The following is a 25426-nucleotide window of genomic DNA, read 5'->3' as shown; positions in this document are numbered from 1 at the left end:
TTCGAAGCTACTTTTTGGCTAACTTCTTATAGGAAGGTCTAGGAGCTCTGAAAATGAACGTGCGCGTCTTTCACTCTTCCCGAGGGACTTAGAAGAATTTTGTGATATTTTTTATAAAAATGGTGTATAAGAGTATATATAAATATATTTTATGCACTGTATATGAGCTGGCGATTTCTAAGTCTGTGGTTCCGAGAGGGGGTAACCAGGCTCACTAATAAAGGTCAAGCCACTTGGCTGCCAGAATTCCCTCCTTCAGCACAGACCAGAAAGGCATTGTGATAAGCGTATCCCCGGTATAGTCAGGGGTTAATGGGAGTCGTCCCCGTCCCCCCAGTATACGGCCAGAACCATGGACCCGGTACTTGTGGTTCGGACTGTCTCCAACCAGCCATAATGTTGTGAGAGTGAAATTATGTCTAAGTCCAGCTTTGGTACATTAGAAGCAACTCTGAAACTTAACCTAAGCGTTTTTCGAAGCTACTTTTTGGCTAACTTCTAATAGGAAGGTCTAGGAGCTCTGAAAATGAACGTGCGCGTCTTTCACTCTTCCCGAGGGACTTAGAAGAATTTTGTGATATTTTTTATTAAAATGGTGTATAAGGGTATATATATATGTAGCGGTCATGTAAAATGCCTACAGTCATCTCTCCTGCTGGCAGTAAGGCCTGGTAAGTGTGGGCATGCCAGCAGTAATCATGGAGGTTTTCCCTCACACCCTGGTGGGGTGCCCTGTGTATGGCTGGGACTAGTCACATGCTCTGACTCCATGGTTAGTGATGTCAGAGGTGTGTCAGCCTCAGAAGCTTACATAAGGCACAGCACTGTGTTCTAAAGTTAGTTCTAGTTCAAGTCCCAGTTCTGCATGAGTCTGAGCTGAGGAAGGAGTTCAAGTTCTGTCAGTTATGTTGTAGTAACTCCATGGGAGACTGTGTCCAGGGACCTGGCACAGGACAGTGATTCCTGCGGGAATAGTGAATCCCTGATCTAGGTGACATACCTATCAAAGGGGAGCATGGGCGAGATGATCGGCTGAATATACCTCATTGTGGAGGGCAGCTATGCCCACCGTGACAATAAAGATGGAGCTGATCAGAGAAACCCCTGTGTGTGAGAGTACAATGATTATACAGGAGGTTGCACCACCGAGGAGTTCCTCGTCAGGATCATCCCCATGCGGACGCAGGGACCCTGGTGAGGTGGAGGCGCTGCACTGGAACTAGGTGAGACTCAGCACACTACCTCAGCTGCCTGTCGGGACGGGTTCTCCCCACACACCATCATGCGGGAGACTCAGGAGTCCTGTAGCCAACAGGTGCACCACCAGACACTACCACACTGTAATGGGGACCGGTTAGACCACAGGGGCCAATGTGAGATTGGGTGGGTCAGGCCGGGCCAGAAATACCGTTACATTTGGAGGCGCTGCTGAGATCAGATCTGTCATCAGGACAGGCTCTAGCTAGGCACACTGGGAAACAGGGAGAGTGTCTGCTGCCACTTTGTGCTGCGTAGGGACGGACCTAGGGGTAGTCAGGGGGCTGACGGGATATTGTCAGTTCGCAGGGACAACCTAGGGGCCTGAAGGGAGTGAGGGGTCTGGAGCCGGGCTATAGCTGACCGAGTCACCTTGAGGCAGTGCTAGTTGGTAGGATGCCTGAAGGGATAGCCTGTTAACATGGTCAGGAATCCTGGAGAGGGTCTGCGCTAGGCTGACCAAGACAGGTAGATGCCCCAAGTACTGCATGGCAGAGCCAGAGTACCTAGCCCATTCCAGACACTCACCGTAGGGAGCACAGACTGGGAGGAAGGAGTTACAGCAGACACTGAGAGAGTGAGCCTAGCCTGAGGTAGTGCAACACTGGGTCACACCTAGATAAGGTACACATGTGGTGGTGCATCTGAAGCTAATCTTTATTGTACCGGTGTGGTGGCTGCCCCGCAGAGTGGAGCCCCATGTACGATAACTGTTACGAGAGAGTGGAGGATCCGCGTGGTGCGGAGAACATGAAATGGCGGACAGAGGCTGATGGGGAGGGCACCCGTGGCGTGCAACCCACTGAAGAGCAGACTGTCACCGAATTGTCATTAACGAATCTGCTCTGGAGCGGAGCGAAGGCCGTGGCTGCCCCGTTTTTATCCTGTCTGGGACAGCGAGGGGCCACCCTTGAAGAGTGTGAGGACATTGTAATAATTGGGGGAGAACCCCGTGAGGAGAGCAAACAAATGGACTTTTTGGGCTTAAAAGTCAACCAAAATGGCGGTTCCCGCTTGCTAGGGAAACCGCATGGGCCAGTCGCAGAGAAAATGGCTGACGCAGGACTTGCAAAGAGCTGGCCGGGAATGGCGCGAACAGCAGAGCCCCGCCCTAATGGGGGGCATGGCGCGAAAGCTATAGCTGCGCCGGAATGGACAGTAACTAATTCAGCCCCTGTGCTGAGTCAACCGCTAAGTCTATGGGACCCTCCCCTGATTTCTACCAGGGGGAGTGATTTTCAACTATGGCCTGTGGGGATGCACCCACTGGGCCCAGGGACTGATATCCAGACGGCGCCACTACAAAAAGTAGTTCCGGCCGCGGGAGTGAATTACCAAAAAGAAGGATACTTTGCACGCAAAGCTGCTGCAAGGAGAAGGCGGGAACTAGCCGCGGGAAAAGACTACAGCTCTGAGGAGGAAACTGGCACGAAAACGCAGACCGCGCCCACCAGGACTGAGAAAGGCGCGGCCTTAATTAAGGGGCATGATATTCCCCTGTGGGACCGCCCATTATTGCAACCCCTGGGGGCGGGTTCCAGCTATGTCAGCGGAAGGAGGAGCCGAAGCAGGAAGTGGCGGATCCAGCAACTTCCACCAGCCAGTTGCGAGGAACCACTAAGCTGGAAAGACCTTTACAGAGAGTGGCTCCTGTAAATAGAATGGCCTGCTCCTCCACTGTGGGCACAATGGTCTCTACACAGCCCTACTCAGTGCCTGGCGGGGTGCTAGTGGTGAGGGTGGCCAATACCGAGACGGTGGTCGGGCTCTGCCTACAATGCGGGCTGCCCGGAGGCACGGTCAATACGGCGGCACGTTGCCCTCATTGCGGGACTCTGTACCTATGGCCTATGCCCACATTTATTCCTATACAGCCTGCTGACCCCCGGTGGACATGACAAGGCGCTCCGCCGAGTCCCCGGGCGCGCTATGGATCAACCGCGCGAGTCCCGGAGACAAGGGACTGGAGCCGGTCAAGTCGGCTGGGTCAGTGGCGATTGAGGCGGCTGAATCAACCCCCGCGTTCGGGGAAAAGAGACTGTCACCCCGCCCGGAGACCCCTAAGTCAGGAAAAGGGGATTACTCAGACGAGGACCTCCGTGAGCTGGCGGTGGTAAAAGCGGAGCTGAAAAGGCAGACTCGAAGGACGACACCCCGTGGGGTGAGTGGCAGGACGTCCCCCGCAGATCGGCGATCCGACCGACGGAGTCCCGCCATCCCAGGACCAGGCGGAGATGGGAGAGAGACGCCTACACCCCTGCGGACGGGTAAGCCAAACAGCCCTATAGCTTACCTGGTTACAACAGACGGCGAAGCGCTGGGAGGGCCGCGCCAGGCCCAAAGCGCACGTGGAGGGACGGCATCACTTCCGGTGGTGACGGCGGAGCAACCAGATGTTGTCATAGAGGAAGAGATCCCGCATGGGGGTCCCACGCAAGATGGCGACGCTTCCGGTTCCGGGGAGGACGTCACTTCCGGTGGCGACGGCGGAACCCATGAAGAAAAAGCAGCGACGCTTCTGCGATCGGCTGAAGGTCCCCGATCACTTACAAGGCCCAGAAATTGGAGAGACGATCTCAGGACTGAGGAGGGTGAGACATCATCCTTGGACCAGTCTACGGACAGCCAGGAGCGGGTCGTAACCCCGTGGGGTCCCGTCCCATGCCCCTATGCCCAAACCCCCGCCATAGCTAATACCCCTACCCCCATCACACGGTCACCGGGTTTACCGCCTAGCCTGGAGTACGTGGACAATTCACCGGGGGGAGAGGGAAGACGGACTGGGGAAAGGCAGCGCAGTGGCGCTACGGAGGGCGATTCACGGGGAGGGGGAGAGTTGAGCGTGGCCACAACCGCACCCCAGCCAGTGATAAAGGCCCCGGGGTCCTCGAGGTGGTTTCTACCGCGATCCGCGCGGTCTTCAGGAGTATTCTCACTAGGTGACGACAGGGAGTCAGGGCCAAATCCATTTAAGGAGACCCGTTGGTGGGCCCCATTATTCGAAGGGTACTCCGCTTGGATGGACCGTACTCGGTTCCTCATCCGGTGGGGGGACGTGGTAGACTATTGGTGGGCTGTGGGAGAATTCACCCCAGAACAGAGAGATAGGGAACTGCAGGAGCGCTGGTTCCAGCTAGAACACTTGGAGATAGAGCCTATGGGTCCCAGCATCTTATCAGATCCCGTGGACCCTGACGAACCCCTATCATGGGTGCTGCCTGGGAGGGCAGGTAAGGCTGATCTGACTAGGATCAGTAGGGCTGAACGAGCAATAATGGCTCGTTACAAGTCATCCCACGGGATGGAGTACCCGTATGTCCCTGAGCCTCTCATGGACGAAATAGAGGACAACCGGGATAGGTGGCTTAAGGAAAATATCGAAATGCATCTAGTCAGTAAAGGGAATGCCGTAGTGGGGAAGAAGGCCGAGGAACGGATAGAACATTTAATCCGCATATGGGCCATTGGGAGAAATATCTATAAACACAAAGTAACATATAGACCGGAGAGGGGATTACCCAGGCATTTCTCAGTAACGGTCCTGGATATGGGGGGCAGAGAGGTCAAGAAACCTGACCCGTTTCACTATTTTTAGGTGGTACTGTGCATCACGCGGGTCCGTGGCTGCTGGTCGGGGCGGGCTTGGCGGATGACTGTATTCATGTGTACTGTATTAGAATCGTGTGATGTTGATTATGTTTTCTGTTACAGTGTTTCCTGGAAAGAGGTATCTAAATTTAGGTCCCAGCGAGGACGATGGGATTCGCCAGGGGGAGAATGTAGCGGTCATGTAAAATGCCTACAGTCATCTCTCCTGCTGGCAGTAAGGCCTGGTAAGTGTGGGCATGCCAGCAGTAATCATTGAGGTTTTCCCTCACACCCTGGTGGGGTGCCCTGTGTATGGCTGGGACTAGTCACATGCTCTGACTCCATGGTTAGTGATGTCAGAGGTGTGTCAGCCTCAGAAGCTTACAATGTATTGTGCTTTGCTTTACACATTATTCTACAGTCAAGAGGAGAGAATTCATCAAGTTTAATAAGCACAAACACTGTATAAGTCGAATTTCAGCATTTCTAGAACAGCTGTTGATGAATTCTCTCCTCTTGACTGTAGAATAATGTGTAAAGCAAAGCACAATACATTGCTATGTGTAGAAGCAAAGATATACGCGATTTCACAATGTGTTCCTAGAACAGCTGTGAGCAACTTTTTTACACAACGTTAACAACTCATCTGAAGCTCAATATTTCTGGGCTGAAGCGGGGAGGATTAGACAAAGTGTGCACTTTAAAGGGGAAGTCTGTGGCATTAACAGGAAGGGAGAAAAAGTACTTTCTACCCATTTTTAGTTCAGCGGTAAAACTGAAATTTCTATGGAACTGCAGCTCGGCTTGTGACTGTGGTTTTCCCGGTCACACAAAAATGCTGAAATTCGACTTACTGTATACAGTGTTTGTGCTTATTAAACTTGATGAATTCTCTCCTCTTGACGGTAGAATAGTGTGTAAAGCAAAGCACAATACATTGCTATGTGTAGAAGCAAAGATATACGCGATTTCAGAATGTGTTCCTAGAACAGCTGCGAGCAACTTTTTACTCAACGTTAACAACACATCTGAAGCTCAATATTTCTGGGCTGAAGCGGGGAGGATTAGACAAAGTGTGCACTGTAAAGGGGAAGTCTGTGGCATTAACAGGAAGGGAGAAAAAGTACTTTCTACCCATTTTTAGTTCAGCGGTAAAACTGAAATTTCTATGGAACTGCAGCTAAGCTTGTGACTGTGGTTTTCCCGGTCACACAAAAATGCTGAAATTCGACTTATACAGTGTTTGTGCTTATTAAATTTGATGAATTCTCTCCTCTTGACTGTAGAATAATGTGTAAAGCAAAGCACAATACATTGCTATGTGTAGAAGCAAAGATATACGCGATTTCACAATGTGTTCCTAGAACAGCTGTGAGCAACTTTTTTACACAACGTTAACAACACATTTGAAGCTCAATATTTCATGGGCTGAAGCGGGGAACATAGATAAAGTGTGCCCTGTAAAGGCGAAGTCTGTGGCATTAACAGGAAGGGAGAAAAGTACTTTCTACCTATTTTTAGGTACAGCGGTAAAACGGCAAGTTTCTATGGAACTGCAGCTCGGCTTGTGACTGTGGTTTTCCCGGTCACACAAAAATGCTGAAATTCGACTTATACAGTGTTTGTGCTTATTAAACTTGATGAATTCTCTCCTCTTGACGGTAGAATAGTGTGTAAAGCAAAGCACAATACATTGCTATGTGTAGAAGCAAAGATACTGTATACGCGATTTCAGAATGTGTTCCTAGAACAGCTGCGAGCAACTTTTTTACTCAACGTTAACAACACATCTGAAGCTCAATATTTCTGGGCTGAAGCGGGGAGGATTAGACAAAGTGTGCACTGTAAAGGGGAAGTCTGTGGCATTAACCGGAAGGGAGAAAAAGTACTTTCTACCCATTTTTAGTTCAGCGGTTAATCTGAAATTTCTATGGAACTGCAGCTCGGCTTGTGACTGTGGTTTTCCCGGTCACACAAAAATGCTGAAATTCGACTTATACAGTGTTTGTGCTTATTAACCTTGATGAATTCTCTCCTCTTGACGGTAGAATAGTGTGTAAAGCAAAGCACAATACATTGCTATGTGTAGAAGCAAAGATATACGCGATTTCAGAATGTGTTCCTAGAACAGCTGCGAGCAACTTTTTTACTCAACGTTAACAACACATCTAAAGCTCAATATTTCTGGGCTGAAGCGGGGAGGATTAGACAAAGTGTGCACTGTAAAGGGGAAGTCTGTGGCATTAACAGGAAGGGAGAAAAAGTACTTTCTACCCATTTTTAGTTCAGCGGTAAAACTGAAATTTCTATGGAACTGCAGCTCGGCTTGTGACTGTGGTTTTCCCGGTCACACAAAAATGCTGAAATTCGACTTATACAGTGTTTGTGCTTATTAAACTTGATGAATTCTCTCCTCTTGACGGTAGAATAGTGTGTAAAGCAAAGCACAATACATTGCTATGTGTAGAAGCAAAGATACTGTATACGCGATTTCAGAATGTGTTCCTAGAACAGCTGCGAGCAACTTTTTTACTCAACGTTAACAACACATCTGAAGCTCAATATTTCTGGGCTGAAGCGGGGAGGATTAGACAAAGTGTGCACTGTAAAGGGGAAGTCTGTGGCATTAACAGGAAGGGAGAAAAAGTACTTTCTACCCATTTTTAGTTCAGCGGTAAAACTGAAATTTCTATGGAACTGCAGCTCGGCTTGTGACTGTGGTTTTCCCGGTCACACAAAAATGCTGAAATTCGACTTATACAGTGTTTGTGCTTATTAAACTTGATGAATTTTCTCCTCTTGACGGTAGAATAGTGTGTAAAGCAAAGCACAATACATTGCTATGTGTAGAAGCAAAGATATACGCGATTTCAGAATGTGTTCCTAGAACAGCTGCGAGCAACTTTTTTACTCAACGTTAACAACACATCTGAAGCTCAATATTTCTGGGCTGAAGCGGGGAGGATTAGACAAAGTGTGCACTGTAAAGGGGAAGTCTGTGGCATTAACAGGAAGGGAGAAAAAGTACTTTCTACCCATTTTTAGTTCAGCGGTAAAACTGAAATTTCTATGGAACTGCAGCTCGGCTTGTGACTGTGGTTTTCCCGGTCACACAAAAATGCTGAAATTCGACTTATACAGTGTTTGTGCTTATTAAACTTGATGAATTCTCTCCTCTTGACGGTAGAATAGTGTGTAAAGCAAAGCACAATACATTGCTATGTGTAGAAGCAAAGATACTGTATACGCGATTTCAGAATGTGTTCCTAGAACAGCTGCGAGCAACTTTTTTACTCAACGTTAACAACACATCTGAAGCTCAATATTTCTGGGCTGAAGCGGGGAGGATTAGACAAAGTGTGCACTGTAAAGGGGAAGTCTGTGGCATTAACAGGAAGGGAGAAAAAGTACTTTCTACCCATTTTTAGTTCAGCGGTTAATCTGAAATTTCTATGGAACTGCAGCTCGGCTTGTGACTGTGGTTTTCCCGGTCACACAAAAATGCTGAAATTCGACTTATACAGTGTTTGTGCTTATTAAACTTGATGAATTCTCTCCTCTTGACGGTAGAATAGTGTGTAAAGCAAAGCACAATACATTGCTATGTGTAGAAGCAAAGATATACGCGATTTCAGAATGTGTTCCTAGAACAGCTGCGAGCAACTTTTTTACTCAACGTTAACAACACATCTGAAGCTCAATATTTCTGGGCTGAAGCGGGGAGGATTAGACAAAGTGTGCACTGTAAAGGGGAAGTCTGTGGCATTAACAGGAAGGGAGAAAAAGTACTTTCTACCCATTTTTAGTTCAGCGGTAAAACTGAAATTTCTATGGAACTGCAGCTCGGCTTGTGACTGTTGTTTTCCCGGTCACACAAAAATGCTGAAATTCGACTTATACAGTGTTTGTGCTTATTAAACTTGATGAATTTTCTCCTCTTGACGGTAGAATAGTGTGTAAAGCAAAGCACAATACATTGCTATGTGTAGAAGCAAAGATATACGCGATTTCAGAATGTGTTCCTAGAACAGCTGCGAGCAACTTTTTTACTCAACGTTAACAACACATCTGAAGCTCAATATTTCTGGGCTGAAGCGGGGAGGATTAGACAAAGTGTGCACTGTAAAGGGGAAGTCTGTGGCATTAACAGGAAGGGAGAAAAAGTACTTTCTACCCATTTTTAGTTCAGCGGTAAAACTGAAATTTCTATGGAACTGCAGCTCGGCTTGTGACTGTGGTTTTCCCGGTCACACAAAAATGCTGAAATTCGACTTATACAGTGTTTGTGCTTATTAAACTTGATGAATTCTCTCCTCTTGACGGTAGAATAGTGTGTAAAGCAAAGCACAATACATTGCTATGTGTAGAAGCAAAGATATACGCGATTTCAGAATGTGTTCCTAGAACAGCTGCGAGCAACTTTTTTACTCAACGTTAACAACACATCTGAAGCTCAATATTTCTGGGCTGAAGCGGGGAGGATTAGACAAAGTGTGCACTGTAAAGGGGAAGTCTGTGGCATTAACAGGAAGGGAGAAAAAGTACTTTCTACCCATTTTTAGTTCAGCGGTAAAACTGAAATTTCTATGGAACTGCAGCTCGGCTTGTGACTGTGGTTTTCCCGGTCACACAAAAATGCTGAAATTCGACTTATACAGTGTTTGTGCTTATTAAACTTGATGAATTCTCTCCTCTTGACGGTAGAATAGTGTGTAAAGCAAAGCACAATACATTGCTATGTGTAGAAGCAAAGATATACGCGATTTCAGAATGTGTTCCTAGAACAGCTGCGAGCAACTTTTTTACTCAACGTTAACAACACATCTGAAGCTCAATATTTCTGGGCTGAAGCGGGGAGGATTAGACAAAGTGTGCACTGTAAAGGGGAAGTCTGTGGCATTAACAGGAAGGGAGAAAAAGTACTTTCTACCCATTTTTAGTTCAGCGGTAAAACTGAAATTTCTATGGAACTGCAGCTCGGCTTGTGACTGTGGTTTTCCTGGTCAAACAAAAATGCTGAAATTCGACTTATACAGTGTTTGTGCTTATTAAACTTGATGAATTCTCTCCTCTTGACGGTAGAATAGTGTGTAAAGCAAAGCACAATACATTGCTATGTGTAGAAGCAAAGATATACGCGATTTCAGAATGTGTTCCTAGAACAGCTGCGAGCAACTTTTTTACTCAACGTTAACAACACATCTGAAGCTCAATATTTCTGGGCTGAAGCGGGGAGGATAAGACAAAGTGTGCACTGTAAAGGGGAAGTCTGTGGCATTAACAGGAAGGGAGAAAAAGTACTTTCTACCCATTTTTAGTTCAGCGGTAAAACTGAAATTTCTATGGAACTGCAGCTCGGCTTGTGACTGTGGTTTTCCCGGTCACACAAAAATGCTGAAATTCGACTTATACACTGTTTGTGCTTATTAAACTTGATGAATTCTCTCCTCTTGACGGTAGAATAGTGTGTAAAGCAAAGCACAATACATTGCTATGTGTAGAAGCAAAGATACTGTATACGCGATTTCAGAATGTGTTCCTAGAACAGCTGCGAGCAACTTTTTTACTCAACGTTAACAACACATCTGAAGCTCAATATTTCTGGGCTGAAGCGGGGAGGATTAGACAAAGTGTGCACTGTAAAGGGGAAGTCTGTGGCATTAACAGGAAGGGAGAAAAAGTACTTTCTACCCATTTTTAGTTCAGCGGTAAAACTGAAATTTCTATGGAACTGCAGCTCGGCTTGTGACTGTGGTTTTCCCGGTCACACAAAAATGCTGAAATTCGACTTATACAGTGTTTGTGCTTATTAAACTTGATGAATTCTCTCCTCTTGACGGTAGAATAGTGTGTAAAGCAAAGCACAATACATTGCTATGTGTAGAAGCAAAGATATACGCGATTTCAGAATGTGTTCCTAGAACAGCTGCGAGCAACTTTTTTACTCAACGTTAACAACACATCTGAAGCTCAATATTTCTGGGCTGAGGCGGGGAGGATTAGACAAAGTGTGCACTGTAAAGGGGAAGTCTGTGGCATTAACAGGAAGGGAGAAAAAGTACTTTCTACCCATTTTTACTTCAGCGGTAAGACTGAAATTTCTATGGAACTGCAGCTCGGCTTGTGACTGTGGTTTTCCCGGTCACACAAAAATGCTGAAATTCGACTTATACAGTGTTTGTGCTTATTAAACTTGATGAATTCTCTCCTCTTGACGGTAGAATAGTGTGTAAAGCAAAGCACAATACATTGCTATGTGTAGAAGCAAAGATATACGCGATTTCAGAATGTGTTCCTAGAACAGCTGCGAGCAACTTTTTTACTCAACGTTAACAACACATCTGAAGCTCAATATTTCTGGGCTGAAGCGGGGAGGATTAGACAAAGTGTGCACTGTAAAGGGGAAGTCTGTGGCATTAACAGGAAGGGAGAAAAAGTACTTTCTACCCATTTTTAGTTCAGCGGTAAAACTGAAATTTCTATGGAACTGCAGCTCGGCTTGTGACTGTGGTTTTCCCGGTCACACAAAAATGCTGAAATTCGACTTATACAGTGTTTGTGCTTATTAAACTTGATGAATTCTCTCCTCTTGACGGTAGAATAGTGTGTAAAGCAAAGCACAATACATTGCTATGTGTAGAAGCAAAGATATACGCGATTTCAGAATGTGTTCCTAGAACAGCTGCGAGCAACTTTTTTACTCAACGTTAACAACACATCTGAAGCTCAATATTTCTGGGCTGAAGCGGGGAGGATTAGACAAAGTGTGCACTGTAAAGGGGAAGTCTGTGGCATTAACAGGAAGGGAGAAAAAGTACTTTCTACCCATTTTTAGTTCAGCGGTAAAACTGAAATTTCTATGGAACTGCAGCTCGGCTTGTGACTGTGGTTTTCCTGGTCAAACAAAAATGCTGAAATTCGACTTATACAGTGTTTGTGCTTATTAAACTTGATGAATTCTCTCCTCTTGACGGTAGAATAGTGTGTAAAGCAAAGCACAATACATTGCTATGTGTAGAAGCAAAGATATACGCGATTTCAGAATGTGTTCCTAGAACAGCTGCGAGCAACTTTTTTACTCAACGTTAACAACACATCTGAAGCTCAATATTTCTGGGCTGAAGCGGGGAGGATAAGACAAAGTGTGCACTGTAAAGGGGAAGTCTGTGGCATTAACAGGAAGGGAGAAAAAGTACTTTCTACCCATTTTTAGTTCAGCGGTAAAACTGAAATTTCTATGGAACTGCAGCTCGGCTTGTGACTGTGGTTTTCCCGGTCACACAAAAATGCTGAAATTCGACTTATACAGTGTTTGTGCTTATTAAACTTGATGAATTCTCTCCTCTTGACGGTAGAATAGTGTGTAAAGCAAAGCACAATACATTGCTATGTGTAGAAGCAAAGATATACGCGATTTCAGAATGTGTTCCTAGAACAGCTGCGAGCAACTTTTTTACTCAACGTTAACAACACATCTGAAGCTCAATATTTCTGGGCTGAGGCGGGGAGGATTAGACAAAGTGTGCACTGTAAAGGGGAAGTCTGTGGCATTAACAGGAAGGGAGAAAAAGTACTTTCTACCCATTTTTACTTCAGCGGTAAGACTGAAATTTCTATGGAACTGCAGCTCGGCTTGTGACTGTGGTTTTCCCGGTCACACAAAAATGCTGAAATTCGACTTATACAGTGTTTGTGCTTATTAAACTTGATGAATTCTCTCCTCTTGACGGTAGAATAGTGTGTAAAGCAAAGCACAATACATTGCTATGTGTAGAAGCAAAGATATACGCGATTTCAGAATGTGTTCCTAGAACAGCTGCGAGCAACTTTTTTACTCAACGTTAACAACACATCTGAAGCTCAATATTTCTGGGCTGAAGCGGGGAGGATTAGACAAAGTGTGCACTGTAAAGGGGAAGTCTGTGGCATTAACAGGAAGGGAGAAAAAGTACTTTCTACCCATTTTTAGTTCAGCGGTAAAACTGAAATTTCTATGGAACTGCAGCTCGGCTTGTGACTGTGGTTTTCCCGGTCACACAAAAATGCTGAAATTCGACTTATACAGTGTTTGTGCTTATTAAACTTGATGAATTTTCTCCTCTTGACGGTAGAATAGTGTGTAAAGCAAAGCACAATACATTGCTATGTGTAGAAGCAAAGATATACGCGATTTCAGAATGTGTTCCTAGAACAGCTGCGAGCAACTTTTTTACTCAACGTTAACAACACATCTGAAGCTCAATATTTCTGGGCTGAAGCGGGGAGGATTAGACAAAGTGTGCACTGTAAAGGGGAAGTCTGTGGCATTAACAGGAAGGGAGAAAAAGTACTTTCTACCCATTTTTAGTTCAGCGGTAAAACTGAAATTTCTATGGAACTGCAGCTCGGCTTGTGACTGTGGTTTTCCTGGTCAAACAAAAATGCTGAAATTCGACTTATACAGTGTTTGTGCTTATTAAACTTGATGAATTCTCTCCTCTTGACGGTAGAATAGTGTGTAAAGCAAAGCACAATACATTGCTATGTGTAGAAGCAAAGATATACGCGATTTCAGAATGTGTTCCTAGAACAGCTGCGAGCAACTTTTTTACTCAACGTTAACAACACATCTGAAGCTCAATATTTCTGGGCTGAAGCGGGAAGGATTAGACAAAGTGTGCACTGTAAAGGGGAAGTCTGTGGCATTAACAGGAAGGGAGAAAAAGTACTTTCTACCCATTTTTAGTTCAGCGGTAAAACTGAAATTTCTATGGAACTGCAGCTCGGCTTGTGACTGTGGTTTTCCCGGTCACACAAAAATGCTGAAATTCGACTTATACAGTGTTTGTGCTTATTAAACTTGATGAATTTTCTCCTCTTGACGGTAGAATAGTGTGTAAAGCAAAGCACAATACATTGCTATGTGTAGAAGCAAAGATATACGCGATTTCAGAATGTGTTCCTAGAACAGCTGCGAGCAACTTTTTTACTCAACGTTAACAACACATCTGAAGCTCAATATTTCTGGGCTGAAGCGGGGAGGATTAGACAAAGTGTGCACTGTAAAGGGGAAGTCTGTGGCATTAACAGGAAGGGAGAAAAATTACTTTCTACCCATTTTTAGTTCAGCGGTAAAACTGAAATTTCTATGGAACTGCACCTCGGCTTGTGACTGTGGTTTTCCCGGTCACACAAAAATGCTGAAATTCGACTTATACAGTGTTTGTGCTTATTAAACTTGATGAATTCTCTCCTCTTGACGGTAGAATAGTGTGTAAAGCAAAGCACAATACATTGCTATGTGTAGAAGCAAAGATACTGTATACGCGATTTCAGAATGTGTTCCTAGAACAGCTGCGAGCAACTTTTTTACTCAACGTTAACAACACATCTGAAGCTCAATATTTCTGGGCTGAAGCGGGGAGGATTAGACAAAGTGTGCACTGTAAAGGGGAAGTCTGTGGCATTAACAGGAAGGGAGAAAAAGTACTTTCTACCCATTTTTAGTTCAGCGGTTAATCTGAAATTTCTATGGAACTGCAGCTCGGCTTGTGACTGTGGTTTTCCCGGTCACACAAAAATGCTGAAATTCGACTTATACAGTGTTTGTGCTTATTAAACTTGATGAATTCTCTCCTCTTGACGGTAGAATAGTGTGTAAAGCAAAGCACAATACATTGCTATGTGTAGAAGCAAAGATATACGCGATTTCAGAATGTGTTCCTAGAACAGCTGCGAGCAACTTTTTTACTCAACGTTAACAACACATCTGAAGCTCAATATTTCTGGGCTGAAGCGGGGAGGATTAGACAAAGTGTGCACTGTAAAGGGGAAGTCTGTGGCATTAACAGGAAGGGAGAAAAAGTACTTTCTACCCATTTTTAGTTCAGCGGTAAAACTGAAATTTCTATGGAACTGCAGCTCGGCTTGTGACTGTGGTTTTCCCGGTCACACAAAAATGCTGAAATTCGACTTATACAGTGTTTGTGCTTATTAAACTTGATGAATTTTCTCCTCTTGACGGTAGAATAGTGTGTAAAGCAAAGCACAATACATTGCTATGTGTAGAAGCAAAGATATACGCGATTTCAGAATGTGTTCCTAGAACAGCTGCGAGCAACTTTTTTACTCAACGTTAACAACACATCTGAAGCTCAATATTTCTGGGCTGAAGCGGGGAGGATTAGACAAAGTGTGCACTGTAAAGGGGAAGTCTGTGGCATTAACAGGAAGGGAGAAAAAGTACTTTCTACCCATTTTTAGTTCAGCGGTAAAACTGAAATTTCTATGGAACTGCAGCTCGTCTTGTGACTGTGGTTTTCCCGGTCACACAAAAATGCTGAAATTCGACTTATACAGTGTTTGTGCTTATTAAACTTGATGAATTCTCTCCTCTTGACGGTAGAATAGTGTGTAAAGCAAAGCACAATACATTGCTATGTGTAGAAGCAAAGATATACGCGATTTCAGAATGTGTTCCTAGAACAGCTGCGAGCAACTTTTTTACTCAACGTTAACAACACATCTGAAGCTCAATATTTCTGGGCTGAAGCGGGGAGGATTAGACAAAGTGTGCACTGTAAAGGGGAAGTCTGTGGCATTAACAGGAAGGGAGAAAAAGTACTTTCTACCCATTTTTAGTTCAGCGGTAAAACTGAAATTTCTATGGAACTGCAGCTCGGCTTGTGACTGTGGTTTTCCTGGTCAAACAAAAATGCTGAAATTCGACTTATACAGTGTTTGTGCTTATTAAACTTGATGAATTCTCTCCTCTTGACGGTAGAATAGTGTGTAAAGCAAAGCACAATACATTGCTATGTGTAGAAGCAAAGATATACGCGATTTCAGAATGTGTTCCTAGAACAGCTGCGAGCAACTTTTTTACTCAACGTTAACAACACATCTGAAGCTCAATATTTCTGGGCTGAAGCGGGGAGGATAAGACAAAGTGTGCACTGTAAAGGGGAAGTCTGTGGCATTAACAGGAAGGGAGAAAAAGTACTTTCTACCCATTTTTAGTTCAGCGGTAAAACTGAAATTTCTATGGAACTGCAGCTCGTCTTGTGACTGTGGTTTTCCCGGTCACACAAAAATGCTGAAATTCGACTTATACACTGTTTGTGCTTATTAAACTTGATGAATTCTCTCCTCTTGACGGTAGAATAGTGTGTAAAGCAAAGCACAATACATTGCTATGTGTAGAAGCAAAGATATACGCGATTTCAGAATGTGTTCCTAGAACAGCTGCGAGCAACTTTTTTACTCAACGTTAACAACACATCTGAAGCTCAATATTTCTGGGCTGAGGCGGGGAGGATTAGACAAAGTGTGCACTGTAAAGGGGAAGTCTGTGGCATTAACAGGAAGGGAGAAAAAGTACTTTCTACCCATTTTTACTTCAGCGGTAAGACTGAAATTTCTATGGAACTGCAGCTCGGCTTGTGACTGTGGTTTTCCCGGTCACACAAAAATGCTGAAATTCGACTTATACAGTGTTTGTGCTTATTAAACTTGATGAATTCTCTCCTCTTGACGGTAGAATAGTGTGTAAAGCAAAGCACAATACATTGCTATGTGTAGAAGCAAAGATATACGCGATTTCAGAATGTGTTCCTAGAACAGCTGCGAGCAACTTTTTTACTCAACGTTAACAACACATCTGAAGCTCAATATTTCTGGGCTGAAGCGGGGAGGATTAGACAAAGTGTGCACTGTAAAGGGGAAGTCTGTGGCATTAACAGGAAGGGAGAAAAAGTACTTTCTACCCATTTTTAGTTCAGCGGTAAAACTGAAATTTCTATGGAACTGCAGCTCGGCTTGTGACTGTGGTTTTCCCGGTCACACAAAAATGCTGAAATTCGACTTATACAGTGTTTGTGCTTATTAAACTTGATGAATTTTCTCCTCTTGACGGTAGAATAGTGTGTAAAGCAAAGCACAATACATTGCTATGTGTAGAAGCAAAGATATACGCGATTTCAGAATGTGTTCCTAGAACAGCTGCGAGCAACTTTTTTACTCAACGTTAACAACACATCTGAAGCTCAATATTTCTGGGCTGAAGCGGGGAGGATTAGACAAAGTGTGCACTGTAAAGGGGAAGTCTGTGGCATTAACAGGAAGGGAGAAAAAGTACTTTCTACCCATTTTTAGTTCAGCGGTAAAACTGAAATTTCTATGGAACTGCAGCTCGGCTTGTGACTGTGGTTTTCCTGGTCAAACAAAAATGCTGAAATTCGACTTATACAGTGTTTGTGCTTATTAAACTTGATGAATTCTCTCCTCTTGACGGTAGAATAGTGTGTAAAGCAAAGCACAATACATTGCTATGTGTAGAAGCAAAGATATACGCGATTTCAGAATGTGTTCCTAGAACAGCTGCGAGCAACTTTTTTACTCAACGTTAACAACACATCTGAAGCTCAATATTTCTGGGCTGAAGCGGGGAGGATTAGACAAAGTGTGCACTGTAAAGGGGAAGTCTGTGGCATTAACAGGAAGGGAGAAAAAGTACTTTCTACCCATTTTTAGTTCAGCGGTAAAACTGAAATTTCTATGGAACTGCAGCTCGGCTTGTGACTGTGGTTTTCCCGGTCACACAAAAATGCTGAAATTCGACTTATACAGTGTTTGTGCTTATTAAACTTGATGAATTCTCTCCTCTTGACGGTAGAATAGTGTGTAAAGCAAAGCACAATACATTGCTATGTGTAGAAGCAAAGATACTGTATACGCGATTTCAGAATGTGTTCCTAGAACAGCTGCGAGCAACTTTTTTACTCAACGTTAACAACACATCTGAAGCTCAATATTTCTGGGCTGAAGCGGGGAGGATTAGACAAAGTGTGCACTGTAAAGGGGAAGTCTGTGGCATTAACCGGAAGGGAGAAAAAGTACTTTCTACCCATTTTTAGTTCAGCGGTTAATCTGAAATTTCTATGGAACTGCAGCTCGGCTTGTGACTGTGGTTTTCCCGGTCACACAAAAATGCTGAAATTCGACTTACTGTATACAGTGTTTGTGCTTATTAAACTTGATGAATTCTCTCCTCTTGACGGTAGAATAGTGTGTAAAGCAAAGCACAATACATTGCTATGTGTAGAAGCAAAGATATACGCGATTTCAGAATGTGTTCCTAGAACAGCTGCGAGCAACTTTTTTACTCAACGTTAACAACACATCTGAAGCTCAATATTTCTGGGCTGAAGCGGGGAGGATTAGACAAAGTGTGCACTGTAAAGGGGAAGTCTGTGGCATTAACAGGAAGGGAGAAAAAGTACTTTCTACCCATTTTTAGTTCAGCGGTAAAACTGAAATTTCTATGGAACTGCAGCTCGTCTTGTGACTGTGGTTTTCCCGGTCACACAAAAATGCTGAAATTCGACTTATACAGTGTTGGTGCTTATTAAACTTGATGAATTCTCTCCTCTTGACGGTAGAATAGTGTGTAAAGCAAAGCACAATACATTGCTATGTGTAGAAGCAAAGATATACGCGATTTCAGAATGTGTTCCTAGAACAGCTGCGAGCAACTTTTTTACTCAACGTTAACAACACATCTGAAGCTCAATATTTCTGGGCTGAAGCGGGGAGGATTAGACAAAGTGTGCACTGTAAAGGGGAAGTCTGTGGCATTAACAGGAAGGGAGAAAAAGTACTTTCTACCCATTTTTAGTTCAGCGGTAAAACTGAAATTTCTATGGAACTGCAGCTCGGCTTGTGACTGTGGTTTTCCCGGTCACACAAAAATGCTGAAATTCGACTTATACAGTGTTTGTGCTTATTAAACTTGATGAATTCTCTCCTCTTGCCGGTAGAATAGTGTGTAAAGCAAAGCACAATACATTGCTATGTGTAGAAGCAAAGATATACGCGATTTCAGAATGTGTTCCTAGAACAGCTGCGAGCAACTTTTTTACTCAACGTTAACAACACATCTGAAGCTCAATATTTCTGGGCTGAAGCGGGGAGGATTAGACAAAGTGTGCACTGTAAAGGGGAAGTCTGTGGCATTAACCGGAAGGGAGAAAAAGTACTTTCTACCCATTTTTAGTTCAGCGGTTAATCTGAAATTTCTATGGAACTGCAGCTCGGCTTGTGACTGTGGTTTTCCCGGTCACACAAAAATGCTGAAATTCGACTTATACAGTGTTTGTGCTTATTAAACTTGATGAATTCTCTCCTCTTGACGGTAGAATAGTGTGTAAAGCAAAGCACAATACATTGCTATGTGTAGAAGCAAAGATATACGCGATTTCAGAATGTGTTCCTAGAACAGCTGCGAGCAACTTTTTTACTCAACGTTAACAACACATCTGAAGCTCAATATTTCTGGGCTGAAGCGGGGAGGATTAGACAAAGTGTGCACTGTAAAGGGGAAGTCTGTGGCATTAACAGGAAGGGAGAAAAAGTACTTTCTACCCATTTTTAGTTCAGCGGTAAAACTGAAATTTCTATGGAACTGCAGCTCGGCTTGTGACTGTGGTTTTCCCGGTCACACAAAAATGCTGAAATTCGACTTATACAGTGTTTGTGCTTATTAAACTTGATGAATTCTCTCCTCTTGACGGTAGAATAGTGTGTAAAGCAAAGCACAATACATTGCTATGTGTAGAAGCAAAGATATACGCGATTTCAGAATGTGTTCCTAGAACAGCTGCGAGCAACTTTTTTACTCAACGTTAACAACACATCTGAAGCTCAATATTTCTGGGCTGAAGCGGGGAGGATTAGACAAAGTGTGCACTGTAAAGGGGAAGTCTGTGGCATTAACAGGAAGGGAGAAAAAGTACTTTCTACCCATTTTTAGTTCAGCGGTAAAACTGAAATTTCTATGGAACTGCAGCTCCTCTTGTGACTGTGGTTTTCCCGGTCACACAAAAATGCTGAAATTCGACTTATACAGTGTTTGTGCTTATTAAACTTGATGAATTCTCTCCTCTTGACGGTAGAATAGTGTGTAAAGCAAAGCACAATACATTGCTATGTGTAGAAGCAAAGATATACGCGATTTCAGAATGTGTTCCTAGAACAGCTGCGAGCAACTTTTTTACTCAACGTTAACAACACATCTGAAGCTCAATATTTCTGGGCTGAAGCGGGGAGGATTAGACAAAGTGTGCACTGTAAAGGGGAAGTCTGTGGCATTAACAGGAAGGGAGAAAAAGTACTTTCTACCCATTTTTAGTTCAGCGGTAAAACTGAAATTTCTATGGAACTGCAGCTCGGCTTGTGACTGTGGTTTTCCCGGTCACACAAAAATGCTGAAATTCGACTTATACAGTGTTTGTGCTTATTAAACTTGATGAATTTTCTCCTCTTGACGGTAGAATAGTGTGTAAAGCAAAGCACAATACATTGCTATGTGTAGAAGCAAAGATATACGCGATTTCAGAATGTGTTCCTAGAACAGCTGCGAGCAACTTTTTTACTCAACGTTAACAACACATCTGAAGCTCAATATTTCTGGGCTGAAGCGGGGAGGATTAGACAAAGTGTGCACTGTAAAGGGGAAGTCTGTGGCATTAACAGGAAGGGAGAAAAAGTACTTTCTACCCATTTTTAGTTCAGCGGTAAAACTGAAATTTCTATGGAACTGCAGCTCGGCTTGTGACTGTGGTTTTCCCGGTCACACAAAAATGCTGAAATTCGACTTATACAGTGTTTGTGCTTATTAAACTTGATGAATTCTCTCCTCTTGACGGTAGAATAGTGTGTAAAGCAAAGCACAATACATTGCTATGTGTAGAAGCAAAGATATACGCGATTTCAGAATGTGTTCCTAGAACAGCTGCGAGCAACTTTTTTACTCAACGTTAACAACACATCTGAAGCTCAATATTTCTGGGCTGAAGCGGGGAGGATTAGACAAAGTGTGCACTGTAAAGGGAAAGTCTGTTGCATTAACAGGAAGGGAGAAAAAGTACTTTCTACCCATTTTTAGTTCAGCGGTAAAACTGAAATTTCTATGGAACTGCAGCTCCTCTTGTGACTGTGGTTTTCCCGGTCACACAAAAATGCTGAAATTCGACTTATACAGTGTTTGTGCTTATTAAACTTGATGAATTTTCTCCTCTTGACGGTAGAATAGTGTGTAAAGCAAAGCACAATACATTGCTATGTGTAGAAGCAAAGATATACGCGATTTCAGAATGTGTTCCTAGAACAGCTGCGAGCAACTTTTTTACTCAACGTTAACAACACATCTGAAGCTCAATATTTCTGGGCTGAAGCGGGGAGGATTAGACAAAGTGTGCACTGTAAAGGGGAAGTCTGTGGCATTAACAGGAAGGGAGAAAAAGTACTTTCTACCCATTTTTAGTTCAGCGGTAAAACTGAAATTTCTATGGAACTGCAGCTCGGCTTGTGACTGTGGTTTTCCCGGTCACACAAAAATGCTGAAATTCGACTTATACAGTGTTTGTGCTTATTAAACTTGATGAATTTTCTCCTCTTGACGGTAGAATAGTGTGTAAAGCAAAGCACAATACATTGCTATGTGTAGAAGCAAAGATATACGCGATTTCAGAATGTGTTCCTAGAACAGCTGCGAGCAACTTTTTTACTCAACGTTAACAACACATCTGAAGCTCAATATTTCTGGGCTGAAGCGGGGAGGATTAGACAAAGTGTGCACTGTAAAGGGGAAGTCTGTGGCATTAACAGGAAGGGAGAAAAAGTACTTTCTACCCATTTTTAGTTCAGCGGTAAAACTGAAATTTCTATGGAACTGCAGCTCGGCTTGTGACTGTGGTTTTCCTGGTCAAACAAAAATGCTGAAATTCGACTTATACAGTGTTTGTGCTTATTAAACTTGATGAATTCTCTCCTCTTGACGGTAGAATAGTGTGTAAAGCAAAGCACAATACATTGCTATGTGTAGAAGCAAAGATATACGCGATTTCAGAATGTGTTCCTAGAACAGCTGCGAGCAACTTTTTTACTCAACGTTAACAACACATCTGAAGCTCAATATTTCTGGGCTGAAGCGGGAAGGATTAGACAAAGTGTGCACTGTAAAGGGGAAGTCTGTGGCATTAACAGGAAGGGAGAAAAAGTACTTTCTACCCATTTTTAGTTCAGCGGTAAAACTGAAATTTCTATGGAACTGCAGCTCGGCTTGTGACTGTGGTTTTCCCGGTCACACAAAAATGCTGAAATTCGACTTATACAGTGTTTGTGCTTATTAAACTTGATGAATTTTCTCCTCTTGACGGTAGAATAGTGTGTAAAGCAAAGCACAATACATTGCTATGTGTAGAAGCAAAGATATACGCGATTTCAGAATGTGTTCCTAGAACAGCTGCGAGCAACTTTTTTACTCAACGTTAACAACACATCTGAAGCTCAATATTTCTGGGCTGAAGCGGGGAGGATTAGACAAAGTGTGCACTGTAAAGGGGAAGTCTGTGGCATTAACAGGAAGGGAGAAAAAGTACTTTCTACCCATTTTTAGTTCAGCGGTAAAACTGAAATTTCTATGGAACTGCAGCTCGGCTTGTGACTGTGGTTTTCCCGGTCACACAAAAATGCTGAAATTCGACTTATACAGTGTTTGTGCTTATTAAACTTGATGAATTCTCTCCTCTTGACGGTAGAATAGTGTGTAAAGCAAAGCACAATACATTGCTATGTGTAGAAGCAAAGATATACGCGATTTCAGAATGTGTTCCTAGAACAGCTGCGAGCAACTTTTTTACTCAACGTTAACAACACATCTGAAGCTCAATATTTCTGGGCTGAAGCGGGGAGGATTAGACAAAGTGTGCACTGTAAAGGGAAAGTCTGTTGCATTAACAGGAAGGGAGAAAAAGTACTTTCTACCCATTTTTAGTTCAGCGGTAAAACTGAAATTTCTATGGAACTGCAGCTCCTCTTGTGACTGTGGTTTTCCCGGTCACACAAAAATGCTGAAATTCGACTTATACAGTGTTTGTGCTTATTAAACTTGATGAATTTTCTCCTCTTGACGGTAGAATAGTGTGTAAAGCAAAGCACAATACATTGCTATGTGTAGAAGCAAAGATATACGCGATTTCAGAATGTGTTCCTAGAACAGCTGCGAGCAACTTTTTTACTCAACGTTAACAACACATCTGAAGCTCAATATTTCTGGGCTGAAGCGGGGAGGATTAGACAAAGTGTGCACTGTAAAGGGGAAGTCTGTGGCATTAACAGGAAGGGAGAAAAAGTACTTTCTACCCATTTTTAGTTCAGCGGTAAAACTGAAATTTCTATGGAACTGCAGCTCGGCTTGTGACTGTGGTTTTCCCGGTCACACAAAAATGCTGAAATTCGACTTATACAGTGTTTGTGCTTATTAAACTTGATGAATTTTCTCCTCTTGACGGTAGAATAGTGTGTAAAGCAAAGCACAATACATTGCTATGTGTAGAAGCAAAGATATACGCGATTTCAGAATGTGTTCCTAGAACAGCTGCGAGCAACTTTTTTACTCAACGTTAACAACACATCTGAAGCTCAATATTTCTGGGCTGAAGCGGGGAGGATTAGACAAAGTGTGCACTGTAAAGGGGAAGTCTGTGGCATTAACAGGAAGGGAGAAAAAGTACTTTCTACCCATTTTTAGTTCAGCGGTAAAACTGAAATTTCTATGGAACTGCAGCTCGGCTTGTGACTGTGGTTTTCCTGGTCAAACAAAAATGCTGAAATTCGACTTATACAGTGTTTGTGCTTATTAAACTTGATGAATTCTCTCCTCTTGACGGTAGAATAGTGTGTAAAGCAAAGCACAATACATTGCTATGTGTAGAAGCAAAGATATACGCGATTTCAGAATGTGTTCCTAGAACAGCTGCGAGCAACTTTTTTACTCAACGTTAACAACACATCTGAAGCTCAATATTTCTGGGCTGAAGCGGGAAGGATTAGACAAAGTGTGCACTGTAAAGGGGAAGTCTGTGGCATTAACAGGAAGGGAGAAAAAGTACTTTCTACCCATTTTTAGTTCAGCGGTAAAACTGAAATTTCTATGGAACTGCAGCTCGGCTTGTGACTGTGGTTTTCCCGGTCACACAAAAATGCTGAAATTCGACTTATACAGTGTTTGTGCTTATTAAACTTGATGAATTTTCTCCTCTTGACGGTAGAATAGTGTGTAAAGCAAAGCACAATACATTGCTATGTGTAGAAGCAAAGATATACGCGATTTCAGAATGTGTTCCTAGAACAGCTGCGAGCAACTTTTTTACTCAACGTTAACAACACATCTGAAGCTCAATATTTCTGGGCTGAAGCGGGGAGGATTAGACAAAGTGTGCACTGTAAAGGGAAAGTCTGTGGCATTAACAGGAAGGGAGAAAAAGTACTTTCTACCCATTTTTAGTTCAGCGGTAAAACTGAAATTTCTATGGAACTGCACCTCGGCTTGTGACTGTGGTTTTCCCGGTCACACAAAAATGCTGAAATTCGACTTATACAGTGTTTGTGCTTATTAAACTTGATGAATTCTCTCCTCTTGACGGTAGAATAGTGTGTAAAGCAAAGCACAATACATTGCTATGTGTAGAAGCAAAGATACTGTATACGCGATTTCAGAATGTGTTCCTAGAACAGCTGCGAGCAACTTTTTTACTCAACGTTAACAACACATCTGAAGCTCAATATTTCTGGGCTGAAGCGGGGAGGATTAGACAAAGTGTGCACTGTAAAGGGGAAGTCTGTGGCATTAACAGGAAGGGAGAAAAAGTACTTTCTACCCATTTTTAGTTCAGCGGTAAAACTGAAATTTCTATGGAACTGCAGCTCGGCTTGTGACTGTGGTTTTCCCGGTCACACAAAAATGCTGAAATTCGACTTATACAGTGTTTGTGCTTATTAAACTTGATGAATTCTCTCCTCTTGACGGTAGAATAGTGTGTAAAGCAAAGCACAATACATTGCTATGTGTAGAAGCAAAGATATACGCGATTTCAGAATGTGTTCCTAGAACAGCTGCGAGCAACTTTTTTACTCAACGTTAACAACACATCTGAAGCTCAATATTTCTGGGCTGAAGCGGGGAGGATTAGACAAAGTGTGCACTGTAAAGGGAAAGTCTGTTGCATTAACAGGAAGGGAGAAAAAGTACTTTCTACCCATTTTTAGTTCAGCGGTAAAACTGAAATTTCTATGGAACTGCAGCTCCTCTTGTGACTGTGGTTTTCCCGGTCACACAAAAATGCTGAAATTCGACTTATACAGTGTTTGTGCTTATTAAACTTGATGAATTTTCTCCTCTTGACGGTAGAATAGTGTGTAAAGCAAAGCACAATACATTGCTATGTGTAGAAGCAAAGATATACGCGATTTCAGAATGTGTTCCTAGAACAGCTGCGAGCAACTTTTTTACTCAACGTTAACAACACATCTGAAGCTCAATATTTCTGGGCTGAAGCGGGGAGGATTAGACAAAGTGTGCACTGTAAAGGGGAAGTCTGTGGCATTAACAGGAAGGGAGAAAAAGTACTTTCTACCCATTTTTAGTTCAGCGGTAAAACTGAAATTTCTATGGAACTGCAGCTCGGCTTGTGACTGTGGTTTTCCTGGTCAAACAAAAATGCTGAAATTCGACTTATACAGTGTTTGTGCTTATTAAACTTGA

The sequence above is a fragment of the Ascaphus truei genome (genome assembly GCF_040206685.1).
Source record: "Ascaphus truei isolate aAscTru1 chromosome 13 unlocalized genomic scaffold, aAscTru1.hap1 SUPER_13_unloc_2, whole genome shotgun sequence".
In the NCBI taxonomy this organism is placed as follows: domain Eukaryota; kingdom Metazoa; phylum Chordata; class Amphibia; order Anura; family Ascaphidae; genus Ascaphus; species Ascaphus truei.
This window is presented reverse-complemented; position numbering follows the sequence as displayed.